Source organism: Heptranchias perlo, unplaced genomic scaffold (genome assembly GCF_035084215.1).
Source record: "Heptranchias perlo isolate sHepPer1 unplaced genomic scaffold, sHepPer1.hap1 HAP1_SCAFFOLD_151, whole genome shotgun sequence".
NCBI classification, from domain to species: domain Eukaryota; kingdom Metazoa; phylum Chordata; class Chondrichthyes; order Hexanchiformes; family Hexanchidae; genus Heptranchias; species Heptranchias perlo.
In genome coordinates this window covers 369264-384974 of record NW_027138763.1, presented here as the reverse complement: position 1 = coordinate 384974, position 15711 = coordinate 369264, and positions in this window count along the sequence as shown.

Here is a 15711-nt window from a genome sequence, read left to right as displayed (position 1 = left end):
TAATTACCAATGAATTGAGAATACTGAGCCAGGTAATTACTGTTGAATTTGGAACACTGAGCCTGATAATTACCATTGAATTTAGAACACTGAGCCTGATAATTACCATTGAATTTAGAACACTGAGCCTGTTAATTCCGATTGAATTTAGAACACTGAGCCTGATAATTACCATTGAATTTTGAACACTGAGCCTGATAATTGCTAGTGAATTTGGAACACTGAGCCTGATAATTCCCATTGAATTTAGAACACTGAGCCTGATAATTCCCATTGAATTTAGAACACTGAGCCTGATAATTCCCATTGAATTTTGAACACTGAGCCTGATAATTACCATTGAATTTAGAACACTGAGCCTGATAATTGCTATTGAATTTAGAACACTGAGCCTGATAATTCCCATTGAATTTAGAACACTGAGCCTGGTAATTACCATTGAATTTAGAACACTGAGCCTGGTAATTTCCATTGAATTTAGAACACTGAGCCTGGTAATTACCATTGAATTTAGAACACTGAGCCTGGTAATTACTATTGAATTTAGAACACTGAGCCTGGTAATTACCATTGAATTTAGAACACTGAGCCTGGTAATTACCATTGAATTTAGAACACTGAGCCTGGTAATTAACATTGAATTTAGAACACTGAGCCTGGTAATTACCATTGAATTTAGAACACTGAGCCTGATAATTACCATTGAATTTAGAACACTGAGCCTGGTAATTACCTTTGAATTTAGAACACTGAGCCTGGTAATTACCAGTGAATGTAGAACACTGAGCCTGGTAATTTCCATTGAATTTAGAACACTGAGCCTGGTAATTACCATTGAATTTAGAACACTGAGCCTCGTAATTACTATTGAATTGAGAACACTGAGCCTGGTAATTACCATTGAATTTAGAACACTGAGCCTGGTAATTACCATTGAATTTAGAACACTGAGCCTTGTAATTACCATTGAATTTAGAACACTGAGCCTGGTAATTACCATTGAATTTAGAATACTGAGCCTGGTAATTACCATTGAATTTAGAACACTGAGCCTGGTAATTACCATTGAATTTCGAACAATGAGCTTGATGATTAGCATTGAATTTGGAACACTGAGCCTGATAATTCCCATTGAATTTAGAACACTGAGCCTGATAATTCCCATTGAATTTAGAACACTGAGCCTGATAATTGCTGTTGAATTTAGAAAACTGAGCCTGATAATTAACATCGAATTTAGAACACTGAGCCTGGTAATTACCATTGAATTTAGAACACTGAGCCTGGTAATTACCATCGAATTTAGAACACTGAACCTGGTAATTACCATTGAATTTAGAACACTGAGCCTGGTAATTACCATTGAATTTCGAACAATGAGCCTGATAATTAGCATTGAATTTAGAACACTGAGCCTGATAATTACCATTGAATTTAGAACACTGAGCCTGGTAATTACCATTGAATTTAGAACACTGAGCCTGGTAATTACCATTGAATTCAGAACACTGAGCCTGGTAATTACCATTGAATTTAGAACACTGAGCCTGATAATTACCATTGAATTTAGAACACTGAGCCTGGTAATTACCATTGAATTTAGAACACTGAGCCTGGTAATTACCATTGAATTTAGAACACTGAGCCTGATAATTACCATTGAATTTCGAACACTGAGCCTGGGAATTACCATTGAATTTAGAACACTGAGCCTGGTAATTACCAATGAATTGAGAATACTGAGCCTGGTAATTACTGTTGAATTTGGAACACTGAGCCTGATAATTACCATTGAATTTAGAACACTGAGCCTGATAATTACCATTGAATTTAGAACACTGAGCCTGATAATTCCCATTGAATTTAGAACACTGAGCCTGATAATTGCTAGTGAATTTGGAACACTGAGCCTGATAATTCCCATTGAATTTAGAACACTGAGCCTGATAATTCCCATTGAATTTAGAACACTGAGCCTGATAATTCCCATTGAATTTTGAACACTGAGCCTGATAATTCCCATTGAATTTAGAACACTGAGCCTGATAATTGCTATTGAATTTAGAACACTGAGCCTGATAATTCCCATTGAATTTAGAACACTGAGCCTGGTAATTACCATTGAATTTAGAACACTGAGCCTGGTAATTTCCATTGAATTTAGAACACTGAGCCTGGTAATTACCATTGAATTTAGAACACTGAGCCTGGTAATTACTATTGAATTTAGAACACTGAGCCTGGTAATTACCATTGAATTTAGAACACTGAGCCTGGTAATTACCATTGAATTTAGAACACTGAGCCTGGTAATTACCATTGAATTTAGAACACTGAGCCTGGTAATTACCATTGAATTTAGAACACTGAGCCTGATAATTACCATTGAATTTAGAACACTGAGCCTGGTAATTACCTTTGAATTTAGAACACTGAGCCTGGTAATTACCAGTGAATGTAGAACACTGAGCCTGGTAATTTCCATTGAATTTAGAATACTGAGCCTGGTAATTACCATTGAATTTAGAACACTGAGCCTGGTAATTACTATTGAATTTAGAACACTGAGCCTGGTAATTACCATTGAATTTAGAACACTGAGCCTGGTAATTACCATTGAATTTAGAACACTGAGCCTGGTAATTACCATTGAATTTAGAACACTGAGCCTGGTAATTACCATTGAATTTAGAACACTGAGCCTGGTAATTACCATTGAATTTAGAACACTGAGCCTGGTAATTACCATTGAATTTAGAACACTGAGCCTTGTAATTACCATTGAATTTAGAACACTGAGCCTGGTAATTACCATTGAATTTAGAACACTGAGCCTGGTAATTACCATTGAATTTAGAACACTGAGCCTTGTAATTACCATTGAATTGAGAACACTGAGCCTGGTAATTACCATTGAATTTAGAACACTGAGCCTGGTAATTACCATCGAATTTAGAACACTGAGCCTGGTAATTACCATTGAATTTAGAACACTGAGCCTGGTAATTACCATTGAATTTCGAACAATGAGCTTGATGATTAGCATTGAATTTGGAACACTGAGCCTGATAATTCCCATTGAATTTAGAACACTGAGCCTGGTAATTACCATTGAATTTAGAACACTGAGCCTGGTAATTACCATTGAATTTAGAACACTGAGCCTGGTAATTACCATTGAATTTAGAACACTGAGCCTGATAATTACCATTGAATTTAGAACACTGAGCCTTGTAATTACCATTGAATTTTGAACACTGAGCCTGGTAATTACCATTGAATTTAGAACACTGAGCCTGGTAATTACCATCGAATTTAGAACACTGAACCTGGTAATTACCATTGAATTTAGAACACTGAGCCTGGTAATTACCATTGAATTTCGAACAATGAGCCTGATAATTACCATTGAATTTAGAACACTGAGCCTGATAATTACCATTGAATTTAGAACACTGAGCCTGGTAATTACCATTGAATTTAGAACACTGAGCCTGGTAATTACCAATGAATTCAGAACACTGAGCCTGGTAATTACCATTGAATTTAGAACACTGCGCCTGATAATTACCATTGAATTTAGAACACTGAGCCTGATAATTCCCATTGAATTTAGAACACTGAGCCTGATAATTCCCATTGAATTTTGAACACTGAGCCTGATAATTACCATTGAATTTAGAACACTGAGCCTGATAATTGCTATTGAATTTAGAACACTGAGCCTGATAATTCCCATTGAATTTAGAACACTGAGCCTGGTAATTACCATTGAATTTAGAACACTGAGCCTGGTAATTTCCATTGAATTTAGAACACTGAGCCTGGTAATTACCATTGAATTTAGAACACTGAGCCTGGTAATTACTATTGAATTTAGAACACTGAGCCTGGTGATTACCATTGAATTTAGAACACTGAGCCTGGTAATTACCATTGAATTTAGAACACTAAGCCTGGTAATTAACATTGAATTTAGAACACTGAGCCTGGTAATTACCATTGAATTTAGAACACTGAGCCTGATAATTACCATTGAATTTAGAACACTGAGCCTGGTAATTACCTTTGAATTTAGAACACTGAGCCTGGTAATTACCAGTGAATGTAGAACACTGAGCCTGGTAATTTCCATTGAATTTAGAACACTGAGCCTGGTAATTACCATTGAATTTAGAACACTGAGCCTCGTAATTACTATTGAATTTAGAACACTGAGCCTGGTAATTACCATTGAATTTAGAACACTGAGCCTGGTAATTACCATTGAATTTAGAACACTGAGCCTTGTAATTACCATTGAATTTAGAACACTGAGCCTGGTAATTACCATTGAATTTAGAATACTGAGCCTGGTAATTACCATTGAATTTAGAACACTGAGCCTGGTAATTACCATTGAATTTCGAACAATGAGCTTGATGATTAGCATTGAATTTGGAACACTGAGCCTGATAATTCCCATTGAATTTAGAACACTGAGCCTGATAATTCCCATTGAATTTAGAACACTGAGCCTGATAATTGCTGTTGAATTTAGAAAACTGAGCCTGATAATTAACATCGAATTTAGAACACTGAGCCTGGTAATTACCATTGAATTTAGAACACTGAGCCTGGTAATTACCATCGAATTTAGAACACTGAACCTGGTAATTACCATTGAATTTAGAACACTGAGCCTGGTAATTACCATTGAATTTCGAACAATGAGCCTGATAATTAGCATTGAATTTAGAACACTGAGCCTGATAATTACCATTGAATTTAGAACACTGAGCCTGGTAATTACCATTGAATTTAGAACACTGAGCCTGGTAATTACCATTGAATTCAGAACACTGAGCCTGGTAATTACCATTGAATTTAGAACACTGAGCCTGATAATTACCATTGAATTTAGAACACTGAGCCTGGTAATTACCATTGAATTTAGAACACTGAGCCTGGTAATTACCATTGAATTTAGAACACTGAGCCTGATAATTACCATTGAATTTCGAACACTGAGCCTGGGAATTACCATTGAATTTAGAACACTGAGCCTGGTAATTACCAATGAATTGAGAATACTGAGCCTGGTAATTACTGTTGAATTTGGAACACTGAGCCTGATAATTACCATTGAATTTAGAACACTGAGCCTGATAATTACCATTGAATTTAGAACACTGAGCCTGATAATTCCCATTGAATTTAGAACACTGAGCCTGATAATTGCTAGTGAATTTGGAACACTGAGCCTGATAATTCCCATTGAATTTAGAACACTGAGCCTGATAATTCCCATTGAATTTAGAACACTGAGCCTGATAATTCCCATTGAATTTTGAACACTGAGCCTGATAATTCCCATTGAATTTAGAACACTGAGCCTGATAATTGCTATTGAATTTAGAACACTGAGCCTGATAATTCCCATTGAATTTAGAACACTGAGCCTGGTAATTACCATTGAATTTAGAACACTGAGCCTGGTAATTTCCATTGAATTTAGAACACTGAGCCTGGTAATTACCATTGAATTTAGAACACTGAGCCTGGTAATTACTATTGAATTTAGAACACTGAGCCTGGTAATTACCATTGAATTTAGAACACTGAGCCTGGTAATTACCATTGAATTTAGAACACTGAGCCTGGTAATTACCATTGAATTTAGAACACTGAGCCTGGTAATTACCATTGAATTTAGAACACTGAGCCTGATAATTACCATTGAATTTAGAACACTGAGCCTGGTAATTACCTTTGAATTTAGAACACTGAGCCTGGTAATTACCAGTGAATGTAGAACACTGAGCCTGGTAATTTCCATTGAATTTAGAATACTGAGCCTGGTAATTACCATTGAATTTAGAACACTGAGCCTGGTAATTACTATTGAATTTAGAACACTGAGCCTGGTAATTACCATTGAATTTAGAACACTGAGCCTGGTAATTACCATTGAATTTAGAACACTGAGCCTAGTAATTACCATTGAATTTAGAACACTGAGCCTGGTAATTACCATTGAATTTAGAACACTGAGCCTGGTAATTACCATTGAATTTAGAACACTGAGCCTGGTAATTACCATTGAATTTAGAACACTGAGCCTTGTAATTACCATTGAATTTAGAACACTGAGCCTGGTAATTACCATTGAATTTAGAACACTGAGCCTGGTAATTACCATTGAATTTAGAACACTGAGCCTTGTAATTACCATTGAATTTAGAACACTGAGCCTGGTAATTACCATTGAATTTAGAACACTGAGCCTGGTAATTACCATCGAATTTAGAACACTGAGCCTGGTAATTACCATTGAATTTAGAACACTGAGCCTGGTAATTACCATTGAATTTCGAACAATGAGCTTGATGATTAGCATTGAATTTGGAACACTGAGCCTGATAATTCCCATTGAATTTAGAACACTGAGCCTGGTAATTACCATTGAATTTAGAACACTGAGCCTGGTAATTACCATTGAATTTAGAACACTGAGCCTGGTAATTACCATTGAATTTAGAACACTGAGCCTGATAATTACCATTGAATTTAGAACACTGAGCCTTGTAATTACCATTGAATTTTGAACACTGAGCCTGGTAATTACCATTGAATTTAGAACACTGAGCCTGGTAATTTCCATTGAATTTAGAACACTGAGCCTGGTAATTACCATTGAATTTAGAACACTGAGCCTGGTAATTACTATTGAATTTAGAACACTGAGCCTGGTAATTACCATTGAATTTAGAACACTGAGCCTGGTAATTACCATTGAATTTAGAACACTGAGCCTGGTAATTACCATTGAATTTAGAACACTGAGCCTGGTAATTACCATTGAATTTAGAACACTGAGCCTGATAATTACCATTGAATTTAGAACACTGAGCCTGGTAATTACCTTTGAATTTAGAACACTGAGCCTGGTAATTACCAGTGAATGTAGAACACTGAGCCTGGTAATTTCCATTGAATTTAGAATACTGAGCCTGGTAATTACCATTGAATTTAGAACACTGAGCCTGGTAATTACTATTGAATTTAGAACACTGAGCCTGGTAATTACCATTGAATTTAGAACACTGAGCCTGGTAATTACCATTGAATTTAGAACACTGAGCCTAGTAATTACCATTGAATTTAGAACACTGAGCCTGGTAATTACCATTGAATTTAGAACACTGAGCCTGGTAATTACCATTGAATTTAGAACACTGAGCCTGGTAATTACCATTGAATTTAGAACACTGAGCCTTGTAATTACCATTGAATTTAGAACACTGAGCCTGGTAATTACCATTGAATTTAGAACACTGAGCCTGGTAATTACCATTGAATTTAGAACACTGAGCCTTGTAATTACCATTGAATTTAGAACACTGAGCCTGGTAATTACCATTGAATTTAGAACACTGAGCCTGGTAATTACCATCGAATTTAGAACACTGAGCCTGGTAATTACCATTGAATTTAGAACACTGAGCCTGGTAATTACCATTGAATTTCGAACAATGAGCTTGATGATTAGCATTGAATTTGGAACACTGAGCCTGATAATTCCCATTGAATTTAGAACACTGAGCCTGGTAATTACCATTGAATTTAGAACACTGAGCCTGGTAATTACCATTGAATTTAGAACACTGAGCCTGGTAATTACCATTGAATTTAGAACACTGAGCCTGATAATTACCATTGAATTTAGAACACTGAGCCTTGTAATTACCATTGAATTTTGAACACTGAGCCTGGTAATTACCATTGAATTTAGAACACTGAGCCTGGTAATTACCATCGAATTTAGAACAATGAGCCTGATAATTAGCATTGAATTTAGAACACTGAGCCTGATAATTACCATTGAATTTAGAACACTGAGCCTGGTAATTACCATTGAATTTAGAACACTGAGCCTGGTAATTACCAATGAATTCAGAACACTGAGCCTGGTAATTACCATTGAATTTAGAACACTGCGCCTGATAATTACCATTGAATTTAGAACACTGAGCATGGTAATTACCATTGAATTTAGAACACTGAGCCTGGTAATTACCATTGAATTTAGAACACTGAGCCTGATAATTACCATTGAATTTCGAACACTGAGCCTGGGAATTACCATTGAATTTAGAACACTGAGCCTGGTAATTACCAATGAATTGAGAATACTGAGCCAGGTAATTACTGTTGAATTTGGAACACTGAGCCTGATAATTACCATTGAATTTAGAACACTGAGCCTGATAATTACCATTGAATTTAGAACACTGAGCCTGATAATTCCGATTGAATTTAGAACACTGAGCCTGATAATTACCATTGAATTTTGAACACTGAGCCTGATAATTGCTAGTGAATTTGGAACACTGAGCCTGATAATTCCCATTGAATTTAGAACACTGAGCCTGATAATTCCCATTGAATTTAGAACACTGAGCCTGATAATTCCCATTGAATTTTGAACACTGAGCCTGATAATTCCCATTGAATTTAGAACACTGAGCCTGATAATTGCTATTGAATTTAGAACACTGAGCCTGATAATTCCCATTGAATTTAGAACACTGAGCCTGGTAATTACCATTGAATTTAGAACACTGAGCCTGGTAATTTCCATTGAATTTAGAACACTGAGCCTGGTAATTACCATTGAATTTAGAACACTGAGCCTGGTAATTACTATTGAATTTAGAACACTGAGCCTGGTAATTACCATTGAATTTAGAACACTGAGCCTGGTAATTACCATTGAATTTAGAACACTGAGCCTGGTAATTAACATTGAATTTAGAACACTGAGCCTGGTAATTACCATTGAATTTAGAACACTGAGCCTGATAATTACCATTGAATTTAGAACACTGAGCCTGGTAATTACCTTTGAATTTAGAACACTGAGCCTGGTAATTACCAGTGAATGTAGAACACTGAGCCTGGTAATTTCCATTGAATTTAGAACACTGAGCCTGGTAATTACCATTGAATTTAGAACACTGAGCCTGGTAATTACTATTGAATTTAGAACACTGAGCCTGGTAATTACCATTGAATTTAGAACACTGAGCCTGGTAATTACCATTGAATTTAGAACACTGAGCCTTGTAATTACCATTGAATTTAGAACACTGAGCCTGGTAATTACCATTGAATTTAGAACACTGAGCCTGGTAATTACCATCGAATTTAGAACACTGAGCCTGGTAATTACCATTGAATTTAGAACACTGAGCCTGGTAATTACCATTGAATTTCGAACAATGAGCTTGATGATTAGCATTGAATTTGGAACACTGAGCCTGATAATTCCCATTGAATTTAGAACACTGAGCCTGATAATTCCCATTGAATTTAGAAAACTGAGCCTGATAATTGCTGTTGAATTTAGAAAACTGAGCCTGATAATTAACATCGAATTTAGAACACTGAGCCTGGTAATTACCATTGAATTTAGAACACTGAGCCTGGTAATTACCATCGAATTTAGAACACTGAACCTGGTAATTACCATTGAATTTAGAACACTGAGCCTGGTAATTACCATTGAATTTCGAACAATGAGCCTGATAATTAGCATTGAATTTAGAACACTGAGCCTGATAATTACCATTGAATTTAGAACACTGAGCCTGGTAATTACCATTGAATTTAGAACACTGAGCCTGGTAATTACCATTGAATTCAGAACACTGAGCCTGGTAATTACCATTGAATTTAGAACACTGAGCCTGATAATTACCATTGAATTTAGAACACTGAGCCTGGTAATTACCATTGAATTTAGAACACTGAGCCTGGTAATTACCATTGAATTTAGAACACTGAGCCTGATAATTACCATTGAATTTCGAATACTGAGCCTGGGAATTACCATTGAATTTAGAACACTGAGCCTGGTAATTACCAATGAATTGAGAATACTGAGCCTGGTAATTACTGTTGAATTTGGAACACTGAGCCTGATAATTACCATTGAATTTAGAACACTGAGCCTGATAATTACCATTGAATTTAGAACACTGAGCCTGATAATTCCCATTGAATTTAGAACACTGAGCCTGATAATTGCTAGTGAATTTGGAACACTGAGCCTGATAATTCCCATTGAATTTAGAACACTGAGCCTGATAATTCCCATTGAATTTAGAACACTGAGCCTGATAATTCCCATTGAATTTTGAACACTGAGCCTGATAATTCCCATTGAATTTAGAACACTGAGCCTGATAATTGCTATTGAATTTAGAACACTGAGCCTGATAATTCCCATTGAATTTAGAACACTGAGCCTGGTAATTACCATTGAATTTAGAACACTGAGCCTGGTAATTTCCATTGAATTTAGAACACTGAGCCTGGTAATTACCATTGAATTTAGAACACTGAGCCTGGTAATTACTATTGAATTTAGAACACTGAGCCTGGTAATTATCATTGAATTTAGAACACTGAGCCTGGTAATTACCATTGAATTTAGAACACTGAGCCTGGTAATTACCATTGAATTTAGAACACTGAGCCTGGTAATTACCATTGAATTTAGAACACTGAGCCTGATAATTACCATTGAATTTAGAACACTGAGCCTGGTAATTACCTTTGAATTTAGAACACTGAGCCTGGTAATTACCAGTGAATGTAGAACACTGAGCCTGGTAATTTCCATTGAATTTAGAATACTGAGCCTGGTAATTACCATTGAATTTAGAACACTGAGCCTGGTAATTACTATTGAATTTAGAACACTGAGCCTGGTAATTACCATTGAATTTAGAACACTGAGCCTGGTAATTACCATTGAATTTAGAACACTGAGCCTTGTAATTACCATTGAATTTAGAACACTGAGCCTGGTAATTACCATTGAATTTAGAACACTGAGCCTGGTAATTACCATCGAATTTAGAACACTGAGCCTGGTAATTACCATTGAATTTAGAACACTGAGCCTGGTAATTACCATTGAATTTCGAACAATGAGCTTGATGATTAGCATTGAATTTGGAACACTGAGCCTGATAATTCCCATTGAATTTAGAACACTGAGCCTGGTAATTACCATTGAATTTAGAACACTGAGCCTGGTAATTACCATTGAATTTAGAACACTGAGCCTGGTAATTACCATTGAATTTAGAACACTGAGCCTGATAATTACCATTGAATTTAGAACACTGAGCCTGATAATTACCATTGAATTTAGAACACTGAGCCTGGTAATTACCATTGAATTTAGAACACTGAGCCTGGTAATTACCATTGAATTTAGAACACTGAGCATTATAATTACCATTGAATTTAGAACGCTGAGCCTGGTAATTACCATTGAATTTAGAACACTGAGCCTGGTAATTACCATTGAATTTAGAACACAGCCTGATAATTACCATTGAATTTAGAACACTGAGCCTGGTAATTGCTATTGAATTTAGAACACTGAGCCTGATAATTACCATTGAATTTCGAACACTGAGCCTGGGAATTACCATTGAATTTAGAACACTGAGCCTGATAATTACCATCGAATTTAGAACACTGAGCCTGGGAATTACCATTGAATTCAGAACACTGAGCCTGGTAATTACCATTGAATTTAGAACACTGAGCCTGGGAATTACCATTGAATTCAGAACACTGAGCCTGGTAATTACCATTGAATTTAGAACACTGAGCCTGATAATTACCATTGAATTTCGAACACTGAGCCTGGGAATTACCATTGAATTTAGAACACTGAGCCTGGTAATTACCAATGAATTGAGAATACTGAGCCTGGTAATTACTGTTGAATTTGGAACACTGAGCCTGATAATTACCATTGAATTTAGAACACTGAGCCTGATAATTACCATTGAATTTTGAACACTGAGCCTGATAATTCCCATTGAATTTAGAACACTGAGCCTGATAATTGCTAGTGAATTTGGAACACTGAGCCTGATAATTCCCATTGAATTTAGAACACTGAGCCTGATAATTCCCATTGAATTTAGAACACTGAGCCTGATAATTCCCATTGAATTTTGAACACTGAGCCTGATAATTCCCATTGAATTTAGAACACTGAGCCTGATAATTGCTATTGAATTTAGAACACTGAGCCTGATAATTCCCATTGAATTTAGAACACTGAGCCTGGTAATTACCATTGAATTTAGAACACTGAGCCTGGTAATTTCCATTGAATTTAGAACACTGAGCCTGGTAATTACTATTGAATTTAGAACACTGAGCCTGGTAATTACCATTGAATTTAGAACACTGAGCCTGGTAATTACCATTGAATTTAGAACACTGAGCCTGGTAATTACCATTGAATTGAGAACACTGAGCCTGGTAATTACCATTGAATTTAGAACACTGAGCCTGATAATTACCATTGAATTTAGAACACTGAGCCTGGTAATTACCTTTGAATTTAGAACACTGAGCCTGGTAATTACCAGTGAATGTAGAACACTGAGCCTGGTAATTTCCATTGAATTTAGAATACTGAGCCTGGTAATTACCATTGAATTTAGAACACTGAGCCTGGTAATTACTATTGAATTTAGAACACTGAGCCTGGTAATTACCATTGAATTTAGAACACTGAGCCTGGTAATTACCATTGAATTTAGAACACTGAGCCTTGTAATTACCATTGAATTTAGAACACTGAGCCTGGTAATTACCATTGAATTTAGAACACTGAGCCTGGTAATTACCATCGAATTTAGAACACTGAGCCTGGTAATTACCATTGAATTTAGAACACTGAGCCTGGTAATTACCATTGAATTTCGAACAATGAGCTTGATGATTAGCATTGAATTTGGAACACTGAGCCTGATAATTCCCATTGAATTTAGAACACTGAGCCTGGTAATTACCATTGAATTGAGAACACTGAGCCTGGTAATTACCATTGAATTTAGAACACTGAGCCTGGTAATTACCATTGAATTTAGAACACTGAGCCTGATAATTACCATTGAATTTAGAACACTGAGCCTGATAATTACCATTGAATTTAGAACACTGAGCCTGGTAATTACCATTGAATTTAGAACACTGAGCCTGGTAATTACCATTGAATTTAGAACACTGAGCATTATAATTACCATTGAATTTAGAACGCTGAGCCTGGTAATTACCATTGAATTTAGAACACTGAGCCTGGTAATTACCATTGAATTTAGAACACAGCCTGATAATTACCATTGAATTTAGAACACTGAGCCTGGTAATTGCTATTGAATTTAGAACACTGAGCCTGATAATTACCATTGAATTTCGAACACTGAGCCTGGGAATTACCATTGAATTTAGAACACTGAGCCTGATAATTACCATCGAATTTAGAACACTGAGCCTGGGAATTACCATTGAATTCAGAACACTGAGCCTGGTAATTACCATTGAATTTAGAACACTGAGCCTGGGAATTACCATTGAATTCAGAACACTGAGCCTGGTAATTACCATTGAATTTAGAACACTGAGCCTGATAATTACCATTGAATTTCGAACACTGAGCCTGGGAATTACCATTGAATTTAGAACACTGAGCCTGGTAATTACCAATGAATTGAGAATACTGAGCCTGGTAATTACCATTGAATTTAGAACACTGAGCCTGATAATTCCCATTGAATTTAGAACACTGAGCCTGATAATTACCATTGAATTTAGAACACTGAGCCTGATAATTCCCATTGAATTTAGAACACTGAGCCTGATAATTGCTAGTGAATTTGGAACACTGAGCCTGATAATTCCCATTGAATTTAAAACACTGAGCCTGATAATTCCCATTGAATTTAGAACACTGAGCCTGATAATTCCCATTGAATTTTGAACACTGAGCCTGATAATTCCCATTGAATTTAGAACACTGAGCCTGATAATTGCTATTGAATTTAGAACACTGAGCCTGATAATTCCCATTGAATTTAGAACACTGAGCCTGGTAATTACCATTGAATTTAGAACACTGAGCCTGGTAATTTCCATTGAATTTAGAACACTGAGCCTGGTAATTACTATTGAATTTAGAACACTGAGCCTGGTAATTACCATTGAATTTAGAACACTGAGCCTGGTAATTACCATTGAATTTAGAACACTGAGCCTGGTAATTACCATTGAATTTAGAACACTGAGCCTGGTAATTACCATTGAATTTAGAACACTGAGCCTGATAATTACCATTGAATTTAGAACACTGAGCCTGGTAATTACCTTTGAATTTAGAACACTGAGCCTGGTAATTACCAGTGAATGTAGAACACTGAGCCTGGTAATTTCCATTGAATTTAGAATACTGAGCCTGGTAATTACCATTGAATTTAGAACACTGAGCCTGGTAATTACTATTGAATTTAGAACACTGAGCCTGGTAATTACCATTGAATTTAGAACACTGAGCCTGGTAATTACCATTGAATTTAGAACACTGAGCCTTGTAATTACCATTGAATTTAGAACACTGAGCCTGGTAATTACCATTGAATTTAGAACACTGAGCCTGGTAATTACCATCGAATTTAGAACACTGAGCCTGGTAATTACCATTGAATTTAGAACACTGAGCCTGGTAATTACCATTGAATTTCGAACAATGAGCTTGATGATTAGCATTGAATTTGGAACACTGAGCCTGATAATTCCCATTGAATTTAGAACACTGAGCCTGGTAATTACCATTGAATTTAGAACACTGAGCCTGGTAATTACCATTGAATTTAGAACACTGAGCCTGGTAATTACCATTGAATTTAGAACACTGAGCCTGATAATTACCATTGAATTTAGAACACTGAGCCTGATAATTACCATTGAATTTAGAACACTGAGCCTGGTAATTACCATTGAATTTAGAACACTGAGCCTGGTAATTACCATTGAATTTAGAACACTGAGCATTATAATTACCATTGAATTTAGAACGCTGAGCCTGGTAATTACCATTGAATTTAGAACACTGAGCCTGGTAATTACCATTGAATTTAGAACACAGCCTGATAATTACCATTGAATTTAGAACACTGAGCCTGGTAATTGCTATTGAATTTAGAACACTGAGCCTGATAATTACCATTGAATTTCGAACACTGAGCCTGGGAATTACCATTGAATTTAGAACACTGAGCCTGATAATTACCATCGAATTTAGAACACTGAGCCTGGGAATTACCATTGAATTCAGAACACTGAGCCTGGTAATTACCATTGAATTTAGAACACTGAGCCTGTTAATTACCATTGAATTTAGAACACTGAGCCTGATAATTACCATTGAATTTAGAACACTGAGCCTGGTAATTACCATTGAATTTAGAACACTGAGCCTGGTAATTACCATTGAATTTAGAACACTGAGCCTGGTAATTACCATTGAATTTAGAACACTGAGCCTGGTAATTTCCATTGAATTTAGAACACTGAGCCTGGTAATTACCATTGAATTTAGAACACTGAGCCTGGTAATTACTATTGAATTTAGAACACTGAGCCTGGTAATTACCATTGAATTTAGAACACTGAGCCTGGTAATTACCATCGAATTTAGAACACTGAGCCTGGTAATTACCATTTAATTTAGAACACTGAGCCTGGTAATTACCATTGAATTTCGAACAATGAGCTTGATGATTAGCATTGAATTTGGAACACTGAGCCTGATAATTCCCATTGAATTTAGAACACTGAGCCTGGTAATTACCA